The sequence below is a fragment of the Pseudomyrmex gracilis genome, unplaced genomic scaffold, assembly GCF_002006095.1.
Source record: "Pseudomyrmex gracilis isolate BER0280 unplaced genomic scaffold, ASM200609v1 scaffold_166, whole genome shotgun sequence".
NCBI lineage: Eukaryota > Metazoa > Arthropoda > Insecta > Hymenoptera > Formicidae > Pseudomyrmex > Pseudomyrmex gracilis.
In genome coordinates this window covers 174,855-194,743 of record NW_018020750.1, presented here as the reverse complement: position 1 = coordinate 194,743, position 19,889 = coordinate 174,855, and the positions used below count along the sequence as shown (strand labels likewise).

The 19,889-nt window shown below is 42.3% G+C and overlaps 1 protein-coding gene across 1 annotated transcript in view; it reads left to right on the top strand.

Annotated features, from left to right (window-relative positions):
• Nucleotides 1-4,950: 4,950 nt before the first annotated feature.
• Nucleotides 4,951-19,889, top strand: part of LOC109857605 (LIM domain only protein 3-like) — a 54,519-nt gene continuing 39,580 nt past the window's right edge. Inside the window, exon 1 of the mRNA XM_020434088.1 lies at nucleotides 4,951-5,415. The gene's annotated coding sequence lies outside the window, so the exon portion shown is untranslated. The remainder of the gene's footprint in view (nucleotides 5,416-19,889) is intronic.

Genomic DNA, 19,889 nt, shown 5'->3' with positions numbered 1-19,889 from the left:
AATCGACACGATCGCGTGCGCGAGTATTGCGACTGGGCCGGTTCGCGTCGGTCGATTCGTCGGCGAGAGCAAGGAAATTTAGCTCGGCGAGATATTCGATTTCACCGCTGACCTCTCGATATTCATCATCCGGGGCTCCGGGGCTCGGGAACAAATTAAAACAAAATCGAACTAATTTAACGCTATTCAATCAACGCGCCTTACGTCCGCGTCGCTATTTAGTCGCGCGCATTTTGCGCTAATTACGCCCGCGTCTGAATACCGCATTTCATTCATCTGATATGAATATTGCGCTCAACGTTATCATGCTCAACAAATCAAACAGCCGCATTTAACGCTAGTTGTAGGTCGTCTGAATATTCTCTCTCTGCCTATCTCTCTGTATGTGTTTGTTTTATTCTACGTGTAGTATTTCTACATTGCATCACATACATGTATATAAACTCGTCAATTATATATTTCTATTAATTCCTATGTTGTTGCATATAAAGAAAATGGAAATAAATAATTAAAGCGCAGCTAAACTGTCGTAACTTCACAATTTCACCGTTGATTTGAAATACACGTCCTTATTGCTATTCCGGTTGCATCGAGTGCCATCGATTAATTGGATCGGTATTTTTTAATCGCGCCCTTCAAAATTCGCTCGATATCTCGTTTAAAACTTTTGTCGTAAAAGACTGACTGCTCGACCTTTGGGGAAACGTCTCTTAAATTTGTCACGCACTCGTGATACGTTGTTTTTCGAAAATCATTGAACGCCTTAGCGTCGAAGAGAGAAAGAGAAAACCGTTCGCCGTCGTACCGCGTCGTCACCGCTCGTTGGCCGATTGCGGATGCCTTCTTCACGGCCCCGATGTAATTTTCTGAATGACTGCGTAATTAAAACTCTAATTTCCTGCGCTTAATTGACCGGAGTCTTGGTTCCCCCTTTGCTCGGTACCTCCCGTCTCTCTCGCGGCTTCCTCCCCGGCTCACTCCGGCTCGCCCACCAGTCATGCCCGCTCGCTTCGTTCGCTCGCCCCCTTACGACCTCGTCGTAAAGACGAACAAGGTGGAAGTGGGTGGGACCCTCGTGCTATTCTTTAGGCTCTTTTCTCTCTGGAAAATCCTACTGGCTGTATCTTGGAAGCAATATAAATTAGTGTCATCTGTGCGAATTATTATTTCTATAATTAGAGAAAAACGTGTATTAAAAAAATGTCATATATTATGAAGAATAATACGTACTGGCTTTGATATAGAACAAAATATTTTTGACAAGAAAAAAACATAGCACTTTGATATCAGCCTTGAAATTTCGCGGAGATGTCACACGTTCTCCGTTGACACGTTGCAAATGCGAGAATGGAAATGAAAAATCACGAAAGAAAATCGGGGAAACCATGGCGCGGTTACAATTAGGAAAATAGATTTTAAATCCGGAATATAGCGCTGCGAAGACGGGCGCCGCTGGTAAGGATCGACGCGAATAGCCGCGAGGGGGGTTGCGCGTGACAGTGGAGACGAGGAGACGGGGGACAGAAGGTGGAACTCCAATGGAAATTAATTCATTACTCTAATGCATTGAGCGAGAGAGAATGGGCCAGGCGCTGAGGCGTCGAGCGCCAAGCATTTCGCTAAAGATGGATGTCTCGTTTTCATTTCGAAAATTAACACTCTTCGCCATTACTTTCCGAGCCGGCAATGATTCCCTTGTTTCGCGTCCTTCTGGTAGTAGTCGGCTTCGCACAAATCTAAGGACGCTTTATAGTTTCGTATTTAATGAAAACTTCACAAATGTAATACCAAATTATGATACACAGTAAAAAATAAAATGTTAATTTTACTTTGAGTGGACCTCCCGGGGACATGTAAAAATAACTCATTTCGTCATGTGTTACTTATTGACAAACTAGTAACGTTAAGCAATTGACGTTTTACATTTATACTTGTTATTTTGTCTTTAAGGAATGTAAAAATAAAATAACATAATTAAAAAAAACTACATGGAAAAATAATTAAAATAACTCATAAAAAATGTACTTCAAAAAGAATAAATACATTTCTTATTATTGTAACTGTTCTTTCATGTAGTTTTTAATTATTTTTATGTGTTATTTGATTTTTACATTACTTAAATAAAATAACAAATGTAAAATGTCAATTGCTTAACGTTACTAGTTTGTCAATAAGTAACATATGACAAATGAGTTACTTTAAACATTTTTATATATCCCAGGAGATCCATTCAAATTAAAATTAACATTTTATTTAAATAAAAAGATAGGGAAATGGCAATAACAATTTAACACCAGATATTCGGTACAATTCTTTTTTAATTCGAAGATTTTATTAACATTTTATTTTTTACTGTGTATAATAATATATAATATTTAAAGTTTTGTTTATATTATCTGTATACATACAGCATCTTTCTTTGTCTTTTTTTTCGTAATAAGGGGAAAGCGTCTACATATATCCGGATAAATTCACATTTTCCAGTGATACGAGACGTTCACGTTTCTTCACGTTAGATTTTTCTCTTTTTCTGTGACAGAGACTATTATATTATTAAAAAAACCACGTTTAAAATGATTTGTGCGAATAAATATTATCTAAGGTAGTGTGTGTTTTTCCACACAGGTTTTTTTTTATCTAATAACGAAATGTTTTTTTTATGTCGAGCCTTCGACTAACGATTCCCATATTATGTCTTTTTCTTTGCGCGCTTTTATGTAAGCTATTCCGTTTTCCTCGTCGCGAGGCTCCTTGGCCGCTGGCGATGCTCGCGAGGTGCGTAGCGCGCTCGTTAACGTATTCATGGGTTTATGGGACAATTAACCCTTTGAAGGACAGTTTAATTACAGAAGTGATTAAACATCTTAACGTACAAACTCGGTGGGCTCCGGACGACGTATATGCGTTCGCAACGCGACGTGGCAGGCAGCCGGGTTGGCGAGCGAGCATGGCAGGAGCGAGGGTCGGGGGTGAGTGAGGCACAAGCCAGGCAGGCTGTTACCAATTAACATACTAATGACACGAACCGCTTTTCGAGGGCCGGTGTAACCGACCGGCCGGGAGAGAGCTTCGTGTAGGTGCGCCTGTTGACATATTCTTGCGTGCGCACACGTGTCGTATAAGAATCGCGCGTTGTGGTACTCTCGCGCGAGTTTACAATCGAGTTAAAAACACCGCGTCTTTATTTCGTACGCGCCACTTGAGAGAAAAAAATTCAACGATTTAGTTGACCGTTAGAGAAAAGTGTAATCTGTGAAATTGCGAAATTTACGCAATTTTCCCGTTTCTTACTTCATTTATGTGGGTGCAAATAAAACTAAAAAAAAACAATAAAAGTACATTCAACTACTCGGAATTGTATTTTCCAAGTCGGAGATTTATATTGACGGCGATATTTATTTAATTAGTTAAGCTCGGATTCACATTTTTATGAGAAAATGTCTAATTAGGGAGTAAATATCAAGCGCTGCTGCTCGCGCGCGTGTCCGTTGAAGTTGTTCGTGATCGTAGATATTATACCGCGGACGTGATCGTCGGACCGCGCTAAAAATCCATGAACTTTTCCTCGCAGAGCTTAATTAAACGTTTATCGGCAAGCAATTACGCGTCGGATCGCAGCGCCGCTCGCTGAAATGCCGCGACGAACCGCGCAAGCGATTCCCGATAGTAAATCTTGCTCGACACGATTGAATTTCACGATATTGTGTATCTTTACGGTAGAAGCGAGGAGAGGGTGCGGAGAGTGTTTTGTGTGTGTGGGGGGAGGGAGGGCGCAGCGGGGGTTGAGTGCGCTAGATTTAATTAGCTGATTATAATGTTTATTTAATTAATATAATTGGCAAAGCCCCGCGAGCGTGTGTATAGACTTACACAGGCGCCCCGCGGCCATTCCGCCGGCGTTGCATTTAATGACGTCCATTAACGAACATTTACATTAGCAGTAATTATTATCGCGAGGGCGACGTCAGTGCGCGCGAACCGACCGAGGAATTTTCGGGCACTCGTTGCTGGGTGCGGAGGCCGATAAAAGCGACGATTACACACACACACACACATTTTCTTTACTTCTCTCTCTTTCCCGCGCGATTATTAACGATATTATGTTAAACTTTCCGCGTGCTACACCATAAAACCGAAGCGACGCCAAAATCACTGTTTAACCGATATTCGTTACGTGATATTAATTGAGCGTTTACACCGATACAATGTTTGTTGTTCGATACCGCTTCCGGCAGCAATATGCAAAGCAAATATGTGCGGCGTGATAGCTCGCAAAACAAGTATTACCACGCCATATTTTTTGGCGTCGTGAACAGCCGCAAACTTTTCATAATATCCTGCGCGTGCGCAATGCGTGTGTACCGTACAATCTCTCTGTCCAATACTTCTCATCAAATTTCCTAACGCACAATATCTTAACGCGCGCTCAATTCAAACATTAATTAATTATAATTAAAACCAATTTGCCTCATACGCGCACCTTTACACGCGCAATTCGAACTAATATATATATAGAATCGAATTTGCGTTTCTACACATAGATCATTCTGATGCGCTGAAATCCTATCATTCGTTATCAACGGCATGGTCAGCTCCTGACGACATCTCAGATTCCGTTGCGCGTGTGTCTGACGTGCGTGCACGACACGCGCCCGCTTTCTCTTCTCGGGAGAATCGTAGACGTGATCTCTATGACGTGGGAGGACGCGCGCGACGTAGGAACGCGCGACGGCGATCCTGTATAACCAGTGTATCCTGGACGCGTCGGGGGAGCGAAAGAGAAAACGGGATAGATAGATGTATACACAGGCACTTGCGATCGTGCCACGTCGGGCGCTCCCGGCGAGTCTCGTGTCACGGTACGCGTCGTCCCCCGCATTTCGTGTGTATCCGTCGTGCCGAACGGACGTGTGCGACGAGTCGCGCCAATAGCGCGATTGCGCGCAGCGACACCAAACGGCCGCGACGAGTACGACGGTTCACGACTCAGTGCACGACTTGGCGCAGCGGCGAACAGCACATCGGACGTATGCGATTCGATGATTGGCGCGAATCGTGGACCGGAATATTTATTGTGAGAAGTGTTTGCGCGCGCGGACGATTCAACTAACTTCGGCGACCGAAGCGGATCGATCGGGTCCGGAGTGAGTATTCCGAATAACGAGAATTTTGTTCTTGTGTGAAACCGCGCTGCTCTCTTCTCGCGAACATCTTTCCGTGTGAACGGCTTCCCGTCACGACAACGACGAACAACAACGACGGCAACAACAACAACAACACAACGACCAGCTTGTGCTCCATGAGTGTTCTGGACTGCGCACTGCTCCGAGCGGACGACGACTGTTTGTCGCGAGGATTTTTTGGCGCAGATCATCATCACTATCGGCTTACAGCGGCCTTCTCGTCATTGCATTGGTGAGTAAAATTGCAATCGATATATATTATATTTTCGAGCATCGCGAAATTTAAAAGAGATTTTGATCATGTAAGACCAGTATGTCCTAATTAACGCTATGATAATGGACCGCGGATGAAACAATGCGCGACATAATTCGTGGAAAGGACAGCGGCACTGTGCGCGGTGCAATGAGAGCGATAAACAATGATGAGTGATGGTATATTAATCACGACGATTGTTTACGCGTAACTGTACTGCTCCGAAATGCAAATAAGATTACAATAAAATTCATTAACAGATACAGTAAAAGAAAAGTAATATTTTTAATATTTTTGCGGTATTTGCGGTAAAGTTATTCGTTGTTTGAAAACGCGTAAAGTTGTTGCGCGCGACTTTACGCACTTGCGGTGATCTTGCTCTGCGCGTTTTTTTTTTGCGCGTTACATTTTTAATTTTAATTTTTCAAATATACCTTAAAAATATGCGAAACTCTGCTCCTCTTTGCACGCATTAACGAAATTATGATGTTAAAATTACTTTATCGGTTTACGATTGTCATTTACGATTTTAACGAAACGCATTTCGCTGATTTGTGATATTGCCCTGAAAATAGAGACACTCCGCATAATTTACATTAATTTACGCACGCAGGCAAGATGTGTTGCATCGAATTACATTTTCGACATTCGATCGATAGCGTGTGTGTGTCTGTGTGTGTATACAGGAGAGGGGGGAGGGGGCTTCCTGTTGCCAGTTATGAAAATTATATCGAAACGCTTCTACATCACGTTAAAAATCTACTACGTGTTCGCAACATTTTGACGACAAATTGAAATTCAAATCGCGGTGATGGCAGTGATTCTCAATAGTAAAGTCATGCGCACTGACCCACTCATCAGGCCTGTTCATTTTGTGCCTGATTTAAAGCCAGATATGATTTATTAAAAAGCTCGCGCGTTCTCGAAACATCGAAATATTTCTCTGTAGATAAATGGAAATTACATGGAGTGTATGTTGTTGAAAAATTTAATTAAGATACAGTTTTTTAAGACTTGTCGAGAGAAAATATTCTCTTTAATTACTATTAAGGCAGATGCCAGCATAATAGAAATAGAAGCAAACGAAGCATAAGATCAATTCACGCTGTTGGCGAAACACGAGCAATTCTCGATAACACTCAATAAGATCGAAAACGGACGCACAAGCGACCGGATGAGGAATCAGTGGCAAAACAAGGTACTTACGAAGAGAGGGTACGTCAGACACCCGGGCGAGGGAGGAGGGAGGGTGGGAGGGAGGGAGGGGGTGAAGGAGAGACGGGAGGCTCGCATGGGACACGGGGGGGATGAACAGGACGGAAGAATCAACGCGCGCGTGTGCGTGTACGTACGCGCGCGTGAATCAGCGCAGGCGCGTTCGCCGAAATGGAATAGTATGACCGAACTCGAACGAGAAAAGGGAAATAGCGACGGGAAGGGTGAAGGGAATGAGATGGCAAGGTGGCGGACGAGGAGGAGGTGTCGGGGGGAGGAAGAGGAGGGAGCGAGGGAGTGACGAAGTGGGCGAATGCGGCGTAGGGAACGGGCGGGAAGAAGAGCGAGGGGGTCCAAGGCGTTGCTTGCTTAATTACTAAAAGCTAATCAATTCCGGAGGAAGTAAAGTTTAAATTGCAAACTAAAGTATAGCTACCCTACCCCGGACGTAACCCTGCAAAGCGATATTACCGCTCACTGCATTCTGCAATTAGCCCGTGGTAAATCATTGAAGGAAAATTATGGCCTCCGTATTTCGGCTTTGGAGCGAGTGTCAGCTTCTTCTGCAGTGAGAGAAATTAATGTGATTTCACCGATTGACTCGATACTTTTCTCTTACTTAGATCTGCTTTTATATAAAATCATCTTAATACATTTTTCATCAGCAATGTACTGTATAACAATACAGGAGCAAAGTTTTTAACTAAATTTCAATTGAAGGAATTTATATATATATATTTTAAAAATTAGATTTAGTATTATGTAAAACCGATTTATATGTTGGGCAATATTGGAAAATAAACTTTTGCATAACGCAACAAAGAGTTGCCGAGGTGATAGTGGAAAACGTGTCGCGGTTCTGAATGGGGTGGCAAGGGGGCGGCAAGTAGGTTGGAAGATGGAGAAGAGGGTAAGGATGAAGTATACAGCACTGGAAACAAGCAATAAAATCAATGTCGTTTCCGGCGATTCAATTCGCAAGACACATCGCACAATTTCACATACAATTTTACGGCAGAACGACCACGACTCCTATTTACTTCACGGCCGCCATCCCCCTTTTCCCCCGTCGACCGTTCGCTAGTTCACTCGTTTTACCGTCCCACGACTTCGTCTGTACCCTTGTGTGTTTTTTTTTTTTTTCACAAAATAATTCAAGTTTGTTGACTTAGTCGTTCGGTAAAACTGAACGACTACTTTTGCAAGAGAAAAGAATTTCATAACAAAAATTTATATGAGAGAATAACAGAAAAAATCGTTTGAGTAATTCTGTTTTTTTTCCGGAAATATTAGATAAGCTTCGTGTATGAATAACAAATCAAAAAATGCACGAGCGCGAGAATCTTTTGATCGTTACCGTTAGTTTTATTTTTTTTTTCTATAATGCCTATTGCTAAACTCAGGGAATAAGCTCATTCGTGATTCTCGAGTTTGGATTATCCCTTGCTCCTTGGCCGGGATCGGATTCTTAATCGGTGAGCACTGGCTGGAAAATAGCCACTTTGCTCTGGCACGAACGGGCGCGAATCTACAAACGCTCCTATCGCCTGTACCATTGCTTGCGAAACAATGGAGGGGATAGATGGAAAAAAAACTGACTCGAAAATTCGTTTGAGAAGGAAAAATTAACTGCGTTGTGCTTGTAGCAATTAAAAGAAAAAGTGAGAAAAAAATTCGTGCGATACATAAGTTTTACACACATCACACAAAACAAAAAATATGAAACGCATTTAACAAATATTCTCGTGCAAGGCTTTTTTTAATATTCAACTAGCAGAGAAATAAGGCCCATTAAGAGCCAAATGGATGTATATGCGCGAAATATATTTTTTAAATATGTAAACACACACATGAATACACACACACACAGTAATTCCGAATTGAATTCATTTTTAAAATTCCGATGCTTAATTTGCATCTCATATATAAACTACCTCTTTTATGCTCTTGTAAAATTAAAAAAAAAAAAAAAAACATTGCGGAAAAGACACCTTGGCCAGGAGTCAAACTCGGATTTATTTCACAGAGGGTAAAAAAGTGTAGTTTATGTATATAAGATGCAAATGAAGTATCCGATATGAATTTTCAGATTTAAATTCAGTTCAAATTGCTATAATGTATAAATGTATACGCTTGAAAAATATATTTTTGCACATACGCCCGCTTGTTTATTTCTCTGACATTTATATTTATTTTCAACTTACTTCGATTCGTTCTTTTCTAAAACAAAGTTGAAAGAAAAAGAGAAAGGTTAAAGAAAAATAGTTGGAAAATGTTCAGGCAACTTTATTTTTGAACGTTGAATATAGACATCGTAGTAAAAGATTTCCGTTTTAATTTGTCGGCTTTTCAAACGTTTGATTTTGTCAGTTTTCGGAGCGTTAATTTTTGCAAATTAATATCCACGCGTTCGGAGGGGGCGTGAGATGCGATGGTGTCATTCATCCGTGTAGCCGCGGTAGGTAACTCTCTCTCTCTCTCTCTCTCTCTTTCTCTCTCTCTCTCTCTCTCTCTGTACGCATGCCAAGAGGCGAGACCGTGCGCCACGACCAATCGATATCGGCGGGTAATAAAATTTGAAAGAATGTAATTCCGAGAAAAGTAGAAAATGCAATAACGCTTAATCGTATTTGCAATCTGCATCCTATATATCAGCGCGGAGTCGCGTCGAACAGTCGCGATTGCGCCGCGACCGATTCGATCTGGCGATGCGGGTATCATAATCGCAGCGTCGTAATATTATTTTTATCTGGTTTCGATATCGATTACGTACATGATGCGCCCGCATCTCATCGCGGTAATCGTCGGATATACACGCGCGGTAATAACGTAACTAAATATGCGCGTGCACGATACGCGCCGTGTGTCGTCTTTCATTGCATAATATTTTTGTACGCTTATAATTGTGTATATATATATATATATATATATACACACGTATCTCTTCTCCCGTTATTTTCGAATTTTGTTGGATCTTCTAACACGCAACGGCTTCCTTTTCGCGGCAGTAATTAATCGCGCATAAATAAACGCTAAGCGAACCATTATTAACATCCGCGATATTAGCGTATTACGGTATTACGTATCACGATATTACAATATCGCAATATGAATATTAATCGTCAACGTATTGTTCGTTGGTGTAATTAAAGTGGACGTTCGTTCTATCGAGCTGGAAATTGAATCAATCAATACGGAGCTCGCTTCCTAATTATCTGCTCCTGGTTATACGGATTTTTCGTTGCTTCAGATTGGATTATCATGCGTCGACCCATCAATCGCATAATAATGCAAACGCCATTGATCTCGCTCGATGTTTCAATGTATGTAACTGCACTGCAGAAATCGACCAATAACAGCAATCGTGTACATATATATATATATATACTATATGTACCACGACATTGCAGCGTTATTATATTAAATGAAAGCGTGAGAGAGGGAGAGACACAAAATGTAATGTTTTATCCGGAGAGGATAAACGGCGGCGGCTGCAGTCGCCGGAGTAAATTTTCGGGATTTCATTTGGAAAACATAACGTGCCCCGTGCGGTATTTACGGGTTCCATTAGGGAGCTGTCAGTCGGTGATCCCGCGGCGCATCTTCGTGCCGCACGTATCCAACAGCCGGGCCGCAGAGACGCGCGACATACGATGCACCGAACTGTGCACGAGACGCTATACGTTTCGATGGGGGACAAGCTTATGGGATGGAACGTTCATCCGCGGTGATCCTCCGAGTACCGTTTCTTTCGGCTGACTTCCAACAGTCTCACTCCGCATACCTGTTTGATCCAAGTGTGTGCGAGAGATTCTCTACATCGTCGCTCTTTATTGTGTTAGATATATATATGTATAGATTGTATAAAACCTTTGTGTAATTTCATTTTGTGCGTGATTTTTTGTTCAGTTTCTCATCTACAATAAATCGAGATTCGAAAAAAAAAAAAAAATCTATTTTCGGAGGAACAGATTACCAGAGAATCGCGCGCCGAGCTTTCTCTATGAATGAAACATCTCGGTCGCCGGTGGTTCGCGATTTTTCTGGAATTTGAGAGACTACCCCGCTACCAATTTGCGCTCCAAATCCAATTACGGTTACGATCGGGCAAAAATAACACTACATGATGACACGTGTGTTTTTGAGCGTTTTTCGCCCACCTGAAATAACTCGACTACCCGCTGGCCGGGTTGTTACGAAATTTGATATCCCGCGGAGAGCTTCGCCGCGGTTTCGGCGTCACGAGATCGAAGGCATCGCTAATAAAAATGTTATCGGGATTGCTCGAATCCCGGATAGTTCAATTGTCTATTAACGCTTCGTCTTTTTCCATCTTTTTTTTTTGTTTATTTTAGTGACGTGTTACACGCCAAGTTACTGTGCGCGCGCTATCCGATTGAACCTAAATTAGTCGCAAAACAATTTACCGCGCCAGTGAATATCTTTTTTTTTTTTTCATTTGACACGACTGTAAATAGTGTCCACAGCTCTCTGCTTTGTAGATATCGATTCGGTGTTGTCGGCCAACTGCACCAATCTTTTATTGGAGGTATACGTAGGTGTTGATATAAGAGCACCGTAAGATCGCAAAAATTCGCAGATTCTGTTTGTTAAAAACGTTTCGAACATTTTTGACGTGTTCGAGATAAAAAAAAACTCACATTTTTATGAATCTTTTTCACAGTTTTTCTATAAAGTTTTTGTTTTTTGATACATAACAAAAAATGAGAAAATGATGGCGCTTTGCTTACGTGTCTCATATATATAAGTCTTACATTACACGCTTCTGTTCTATTTAATTTTTCGTTCACACGCAAAAACTTGTTCATCCGCGCGCGATAGAAACTGCAAGCAATCGGTTAAATTCTGAAATATTCACAAAGACGCGATCGATACTAACCGATCGCGTAGTATTGTGTAATTATCGAGCCGTGCGGATAACTCAGTAATTAGGAATTCGCGCGACGAGTTGTTGTTACGCTTTGCAACGAACGATCTTCACATACACGCGAGCAACGTTAATAACTTTATTAATTTACGTATAACGATTAATGTGACCGCTGATAATTAGTCAACGTAACTCTCGCACAGTGTTGCTTTCAATGTGCGAGGCGAGCGAATATATAATATTACGCAAATCGTCATCCAGTTTCCACCAAGCTGCGTCGCGCCGTTGGAAAAACTCGCTTTTTGTCGCGCGAGTTAGGTCGATCATCGACGTTGTCGGATGCGATGGCCCGATATGGAATATTAATTTTCGCTAACTCACCAACCTCTCACCTTCCCCTCACGCCGATCTGTCGTCCTGTCTCCCTTCCCGTCGTCCCTCACCCGCTCCTTCGTCACAATTCCGTGTCCCGTCCCGTCCCGTCCCGTCCCGTCCCGTACTACAATGTTTTCCAATTAACTTTATTCGAAATCGAGCGAACCGCCGCGCCGTTTTCCCACCCCCTTGCTCTCTCCGACCAGTCGCACCCCTTATTCGCTACACTCGGTCGTAATAGCCGGATTCCATGTACGGAAAAATTTACGAAATGCTAAAATATCGAAAATCCAGAATGTGATATTTCGCGCAAAAAATGCGCTTAATTTTCCCGTCCTATTGGAAATGACGGGGAGGAAGGGAGGGGGGAAAAGGGAGTGTGTTTGTGTGTTTTACATTCTGCTGTTGCTTTTGCACTGATTTTAAGAAAACAAAAACATCTCCGAAAAAAACTAAATTTATATTTTTGATATCTGCAGAGAGAGTTTGGGCTGAACTTCTGTAATATTAATTAAAATAGACATATATATATATATATATACATGTGAGCGTTCAACAATTGACTTTAAACTCATCAGTTGATTAGCACGTCTCGGCCGGCAGAAATGCGTCATAGTTACCTCGGGCGGAAGTCCCTGTATTATTTCGCTCGCGCGAGGTGATATAAAGTTAATGATATTTGGTGCTGTCACGTTCCGAAAGTTAATTCGTTCTCGGTATTAATACGGAGAGTGCATCCCCGATAATGAGATTGCGTTGTGCGAGGGGACGGATATAAGAGGTAAGTTATAAAGCTGGATCGTAATAACGTATTGTCTGGCCAGCCAGCCAGAGCGCGTGTCTATCGAAAACGAAACGACTCGTGTATGCCGTGATGCAATACGTCAAATGGAAGAAATCCGTGATGCACTTTTATATTTAATAATTGCAATTAAACACGTGTATTAAGTTTGAAGATTTTTAATAAGTCACATTTTAATGTTTAACTCTTCGTGGTCAGATGTCAAAAATGACGAGTTAAGTCAGACCGGGTCTGTGAGATCCACGCGATTTTAAGATCGAATATCTCTGCGAAAGATCAATATTTTTTCAATCTTTTTTTTTTTAATCGAAAGTTTGAACACTTCTGCGTCGATAAAAAAAGACAAATTAAAAAATTCTCAGTAGAGTTTCGAAGATATAAAATTAGTTTAAAAAAACTAATTTTTTTCAGAAATGCCGATGCGCAATTTCTGAGTGGGTTTGGGAGACCCACGTCTGACTACGAAGGGTTAATATTCGAGGTAACATACATTCAACACACATTTTCTTATTAAAATTTTTTATTAAATGTGTAGAAGGTTTGATCTTAAGTTTCTTAACGGAATTTCTAGTCTTGACGATGCCTCTTTTCTCACAACATATTCGACAACTTGACGCATGAAGTCATGTCGCATCGTCGGGCATTGATGCATAGGAGTGATTGTCAGATCAAGTATATTTTACTGAAAAAATAACTTTAAAATAAAAATTCGAAACGTTCGGGTGTTACATAACTTTTTCTTTTTATTATTTCTGCAAAACATTCCGCAAACGATTCTAAATTGGCGAATTCTCGAAGATAATCTCTCGAAAATTTTTTACGTTTTAATTACAGGCAATAGTAGTTTTTATTTTAACAAGTCGAACACGCGATGTGTTGAATTTCACTTGTAGTTTTCAGAATACGCACAAACTATCTGTGTGATACAATTGTCAATGACTCTATATAGACGTACGAACTATTAAAGTGTTAATAAATCACATAAGCGAGTCGTAATTTCTTTCTTCGGAGTCTCTATAACGGCGATGGTGGGTCTAAAAAGCACGCCTTTCAAGTCTAATGCGCGGGACCCATAAATCGAGACGGCTTCTTGTCGGTGGGCCAGGCGATGCGACCGACGGTCCGGCCGTTTTTAGTTCCGCTCCGCTGCTATTATTGCGCCACGCTTATAGGTCAGAAATCCACTCTTATACGGAGAGAGATATTTATACGCTATTCCATTTGGGGCAATCATGGATGAAACAAGTTGGAGAGAGAATCCTCGCATTGCGACACATAAATTATGCGCGTTGCCTTGTACGTTTTTCCTTCCCGTTCCCGAACACATTTTTATGCAAAAATCTTTATTCCTACAGTTACATATGTTTTTTTGGTTTTTATATCCACCGGGATATTCTATTTTCTTCGTATATATAGGAGAAACTTCAGTCATAATTTTACGTGTTTTCACGATCCGGTCGAATCTCACATGAAATTGTTTAGCGAACGAAATGTAATATAAAATGTTACTTTATTTGCAAAAAAATATTTTATTTCTCAAATAAAACGTTTATTAAGTGTAATTTTCTGTACCGCGCGCGTAATGTGTGTAGTTTGAAACACACACACAACGTATACTTGTTACGGAAATTACGATGGCGAAACGGATCGCGATAGTAGGTAGTAAAATCGCCGATGTATTGGCCAATCATGCGTAGTTGCGTGAAAAAAAGGTATTGACGTTGCCGGTATGCGGTGTGGCCAATGTGTTAATTAGACGAGTTTTCTTGCGCTCTCGGACGCAATTACCGGTTTCTCCTGTCCTCATCTTTCTCACCGACACGGAGAAACGATCCATCGGCGTTCCGACGTTTCTCGTCCAACAGCCGGTGGTGGCTTCTGTGAAAAAGAGACGTGACCGGCCGTTCGGAAAGATTCAGATAATTACTTTCGCTTCTCGAGCGCGCTCTTCGGCGGCGAGTCCGAAACAAACCGTATCTTGCGGTCATGAATTTAATTAAATATTTTCGTGGCCGAATGTGTCCGTTCGGCCGCGATTATCTCGCTGTTCTTTCGCGCGCGGAGAGACGAGGCAATTTACTTTTTTAATCTCCGTAATGAATTAAACGCTTTCCCCCTCGGTCTGGCTGCTCGCGATGGCGCCTCACCCCAGCTTCAAACCGGACTCCCCTTCACCCCGCGGCACTCCATTCCGTTCCGCCCTCCCCCTCCTCCCTCGCCTCCTCCTGCCACGTTGCTGTATTAGCTTTTCCGATGGTTCTTGGTCGTCCATTGAGCTTTGTCGGTCGCGATAGATATGCGCGCGTGCAGCTGTAGAGCGATATTGCTTGTTCGGGAAATGCGATCGTGATAATTTGCGCCACCCGCAAATGACTAAACGAGAAGCCACGGTTTTTCCGAAACAATTTTTTACTTTAAGTTTTGTTTCAACCTTCACACTCAGCGCCAGGACATCTAGAATTTAAGATCTCTGCAATTTAAGATTTCTTGTTTTTTTTTTTTTTTTGATTTGTTGTTATGTCTTTGGTAATCATAAGATTGACATAATTTGTTAACATTGATTCAATAACATTTTCTATTTTCTTGGATTTAAATTTGACGCCACGTCATTCAGTCATGCCGTAGCTTCCTTCGATCAATCCTATTTCTGTCGCGAAATCGATGCTTTTCGATGTACTCGGTGATGAAGAGAGAAAGAGAGAATAAAAGAGAGAGAGAGAGAGAGTCGTGTCGTCGAGTATATATACGTTGTTCCCTTCGTGCTCGGATAACAATCGAAGTAACCGTCGAGAAACCACGAGGGAAGACAGTAAAAGTGGCCGAGAGCGCGCGTTTCCACCCTCGCCGCGGAATCTAATTTCGTCGAATGTCATCCCCGAGACTCGGCGGCGGTGCAGCGATCTGCATTCGAGCGCTCGAATCGCTCGATAGCGATTTCCAAACCAGCGCGGCGAGAGGCGAGACGGGGAGAGAGCGGAGGCAGGGTCGCGAAACGGGGGTGGATGCGCTGTCCGTTTTCCGAGGAGAGCGCCTCGTTGAAGTATCGAGCCCTCGGATCGTGCCGGCTATAATATATTTTTTATCTGATCGAGGGGATCGTCTTTATGGGAGGGTGTTCCGTGCAGGCTCCGGATAGTGTGTACCGGGTAGCGCGTACATACGTAGACGCGCATCGAGTATAGTCTTTCTGTGTACAAAAACGTTAAAAAAAAAAGAAAAAAAATACCCGACCAACATCGAGTGCAAAAATGTCGACGTCGAAAGCACTCGTTTTATAGGGGTTAAAGTATCAATATTTCGTCAGTCCCGACACGTCGTTCCCCGCTCGTGTTCACACGTGGACGTACTTTAGCCTCCGATCCGTAATCCCGCATCCACTCGGGACGCACGTACTCTGTGGATTCTCGCGAGTTGCGCGTGTTTGCGTACGCAGCCGCGTATTAGAGACAGCGTATATACCGATGGTTGCTGTTTCCTGAGCTAATGCGGGCGAGCGACCCTTTGAGCTACGAAAATTCGCAGTAGCGCACTTAAAAGCATTACGAGAAGGAGAGAGAGCAAGAGAGAGAGAGAGAGAGAACTAGACAAATAAACAGAGTTTGCATTACTCACAGAGGTGAGTGAGAAATGTGACAGTGTCTTAAACGAAGTTACGTCCAAAGCAATGCCGTTGCGCGGAAGTGAAATAATAATTTTGTGAAGTGTTTTTCTAATATGCCTTTTATACGATCTCTCTCTCTCTCTCTCTCTCTCTCTCTCTCTCTCTCTCTCTTGTGAGAAATTGAAGAGTTCAGCTTCTAGTTTTGCACCGGATTTCGTACTATTAGATTTCGCATAAATCCGACTTTTGAATACGAACGCCACAGCAGCAATGACGTCGACGAGAGAAATCTACCGGGTGATACGCGCGTGTATAGAGAAGAGCCGGAGGGGAGAAACAGAGCAAGGAGAGGGCTACGCGGAGAACTAGACGGAGATAGCGGATCAGATGCGGGTGGGAGTCGCGGCTAGAGGGGGTTAGGCGGGACGGGTCGGTATAGGGGATTGAAAAGCAATTTCCCCGCGACGGGGGATGCGCGGGATGTATGTGTGGAGAGGAGGAGGGCGGCCCGAGCTTTATATTAATGATCCAGATATATTATCGGACGTGACCGAAATTGCTGTCAAAAAACTCGGATATTGGAGCGAGTCGAGATCGCGAGACGAACGCTCGCTTGCTCTCTTCCTTCGCGTGCGCTTATATATGTGTATAACACACACACACATTTACGCGAACGAAACGCCGCTCGTGGAAAATAGCATCGATCAAATAGCGCGGGAAAAGTCAAGACTTCACGGCCGTTTAGGCGTTTTTGCTTGTAGCGAAACTGTCACGACGACGATGAATCATTCGTAAGCATCCTATCGAATCGTATACTCTTAATCCTACAACAAACCTCGATAATCATTTTTGTTCGGTCGGTATAGTTTTTCTTGTATCATGATTTTAATGTCAAAAAAATACCAATTTTCGACTTGTATTGTTACATTATAGATGACGACTAATCTCACTTCACACAATGGTGCGAACATTAATACATTTTGTATTTTTCACAAATATTCGATAATTCTCTTAATCTTTTTGATTCTTATTTCAATCTCACTTTGTTAGTAATTGCTATTTATATTTTTTTTACCTTTCGATTATTCACTGAAGAAGATCCCAACGACGGATAGAAACGTTTGGTCGAATAACAAACAAATTAAAAAATTGATACACCAAGATCATTTACACAGGCTCTTTTCGCCTTTAATTCTAATTCCAAAAAAAATTGTCATTCAAATAGCGTAATTATGTTTTATCATTTTGATTTGCATAAAATATTACTCTGTGTCCTTTTAGATAGTTTTCTTTGAAAAAAAAAAAAAAAAAAGAAGAACGTCGTTGTTTACGCGGAAACGCGCGTAAGATATGTGTTCTTATATAAAGCTTATCGAATCCGAGCGTGCGTGTTGAGTGCGCATAATAGCTGGATAGGCATTTATTTTAGGGACGCCATTTATGCGGGTACGTTAAGTAGGAAAACCTGTCTTACCGCATGCGTATCATGCGGAGCATGTCTCATGCGAGCTCATGATAAGCAGCTGCAACGCGGCGAGCATCTCGAAAAGATAACGCGCACATCCCCTATGCCTATACCTACGCTTCGCAACACCCATATCCCTTTTGCCGGCGAAGATAGCTCGACGATTAGCGATTAAGTTCATTACGCTTGTTAATGAACTTTTTAGCGTAATGAGAACGACGTGGGGGACGGTAATTGACCGCCGTTGTGACTCAAAAAGATAACATTTGCACGTACATTCTTTTCTCCGCTTCTCCCGAGTAACGTGTTCGTGTGTCGTGTCGTTCGCGAGCGTCTGTGTTTATGGAAGTTGGTGGTGGAGAGCTAATTAACGATTATTATTTATAATCAGTGTCTGTTATGTTAAAAAGTTTATTTTATCGCACAACGATGAACAAATTTTTGTCTGATTTTTCGACATTTGTGTGCGTTTTCTGAGCGCGACTGAAAAATTAACGATAGATAATTACCGGTTTAACTCCATTACGCTCGTTAATTTTTCAACTGCACTCAGGAAAAACGTGTATACACACAATAGGTACAGAGAGAGAGAGAGAGAGAGAGAGAGAAATAGAGTTTAATAAAATCGCGTTGGAGAAAACTTTCCGACATAAAAATCGCAAAAGGCAACATATAACTGTGTGGAAGGACTCTGTTCATATTACACATTATGAAGAACATGTCATTATATTATACAATACGACGTTCCGAGATGTTTCCAGTGGACAATATGGAAGCCCATGAATATAGGTAGATTATTCCATAATGAGGCATCGATTATATCGCAGAGCGCTAAGGGGATTTGATTCGCCGGTCGGTCGCTCGCTCACTCGTTACTGCGAGCGCGCACAAGCCGATATAATAGCGTCGGAGTCGGTGCTCTGTTCTCGATTCCGGATTCTCAAAGATCGCTCTCTTCGCGTTGCTACGGCTATTTACATAGCCGGGATACACGGACTCGGGTAATAGAAGCCGGTTGACCGCGGGTTGGTCGAAGGGTAACGAGCTCGCCTGTCTAACCCGGTCGCGTTGGATCGGACATCCACATTGGCGACGAGGTGAGTTAACTCACGGGTTGCGTCGGCCACCGGGTAAGGTGCTTGGATAGGCATAGCTCGGATTTCCATATCTGGGTGATTGTAATGCACATTTATTAGCCGGTAACGAGAACGGGCCGGAATTAACATTCGGCCAGGTTGCCGCCGCGTATTTATATTTATGGCTCCGCTGTCCCTAATGCGATTAGCTCGACTACGTGTTTCTCCCTTCGTCAGCTTGTCGTGTCGTGTGTTCCGTGCGTCGAAGGGCTTCCGGCCTCTTCTAACCAATCAGGTTCGGTAAGCAGCCGGACGGCGCGTATATATACATATATATATATATATATCGACGCGCACACGCTTTTAGGGTATCGTAAGTTGGCAGGTCGACGTTAAATTAACATAACTAGCTTTCTCATAAATTTCTTGCCGATCATGATGTTTTTATTACTTCAATTAAAAAGCTAGCGAGAGCTAAAGAGAGAGCGAGCTTGCTTTTCTCTCTCTCTCTCTCTCTCTCTCTCTCTCTCTCTCTCTTTCTCCTCTTTGTAACTTAATTTATCGCAACGTTTTTACACAAAAAACAATTTAAACATTTTAATCGCACCAATAAATAAATTTGCGAAAAATTTATTATCCTCTGTTATAAAATATAATTATTTCGTGTTTCTTTCTCTCGTGTAATAAAAAAATAAAAAAATATTCAAATTGTAATCCTGTAATGGAGACGAGAGAAATTTGTTTAGACGACGGACGCGTAACCCGATTGATTGTTTCCATCAAACAAAATGTACTCCGTACTCGACGGAAGGTTGTGGCGCGCGGCAATAGCTACCAGCTACGGCTAAAACGTACGTCGAGTCGACGTATCACGGGCGACAGTAAACTTCTACTATCGTTGAGTGCACAAAAACCGATCCCGAAGCCGGAGCGAAGTAGTAAGGGAGACTCTTCGACCGGCACTTTGCGCTGCAACGTCGTCGTCCTCGTGGAAATCGAACGTGGCGTGACGTCGCGGCGAGGCTGAATCG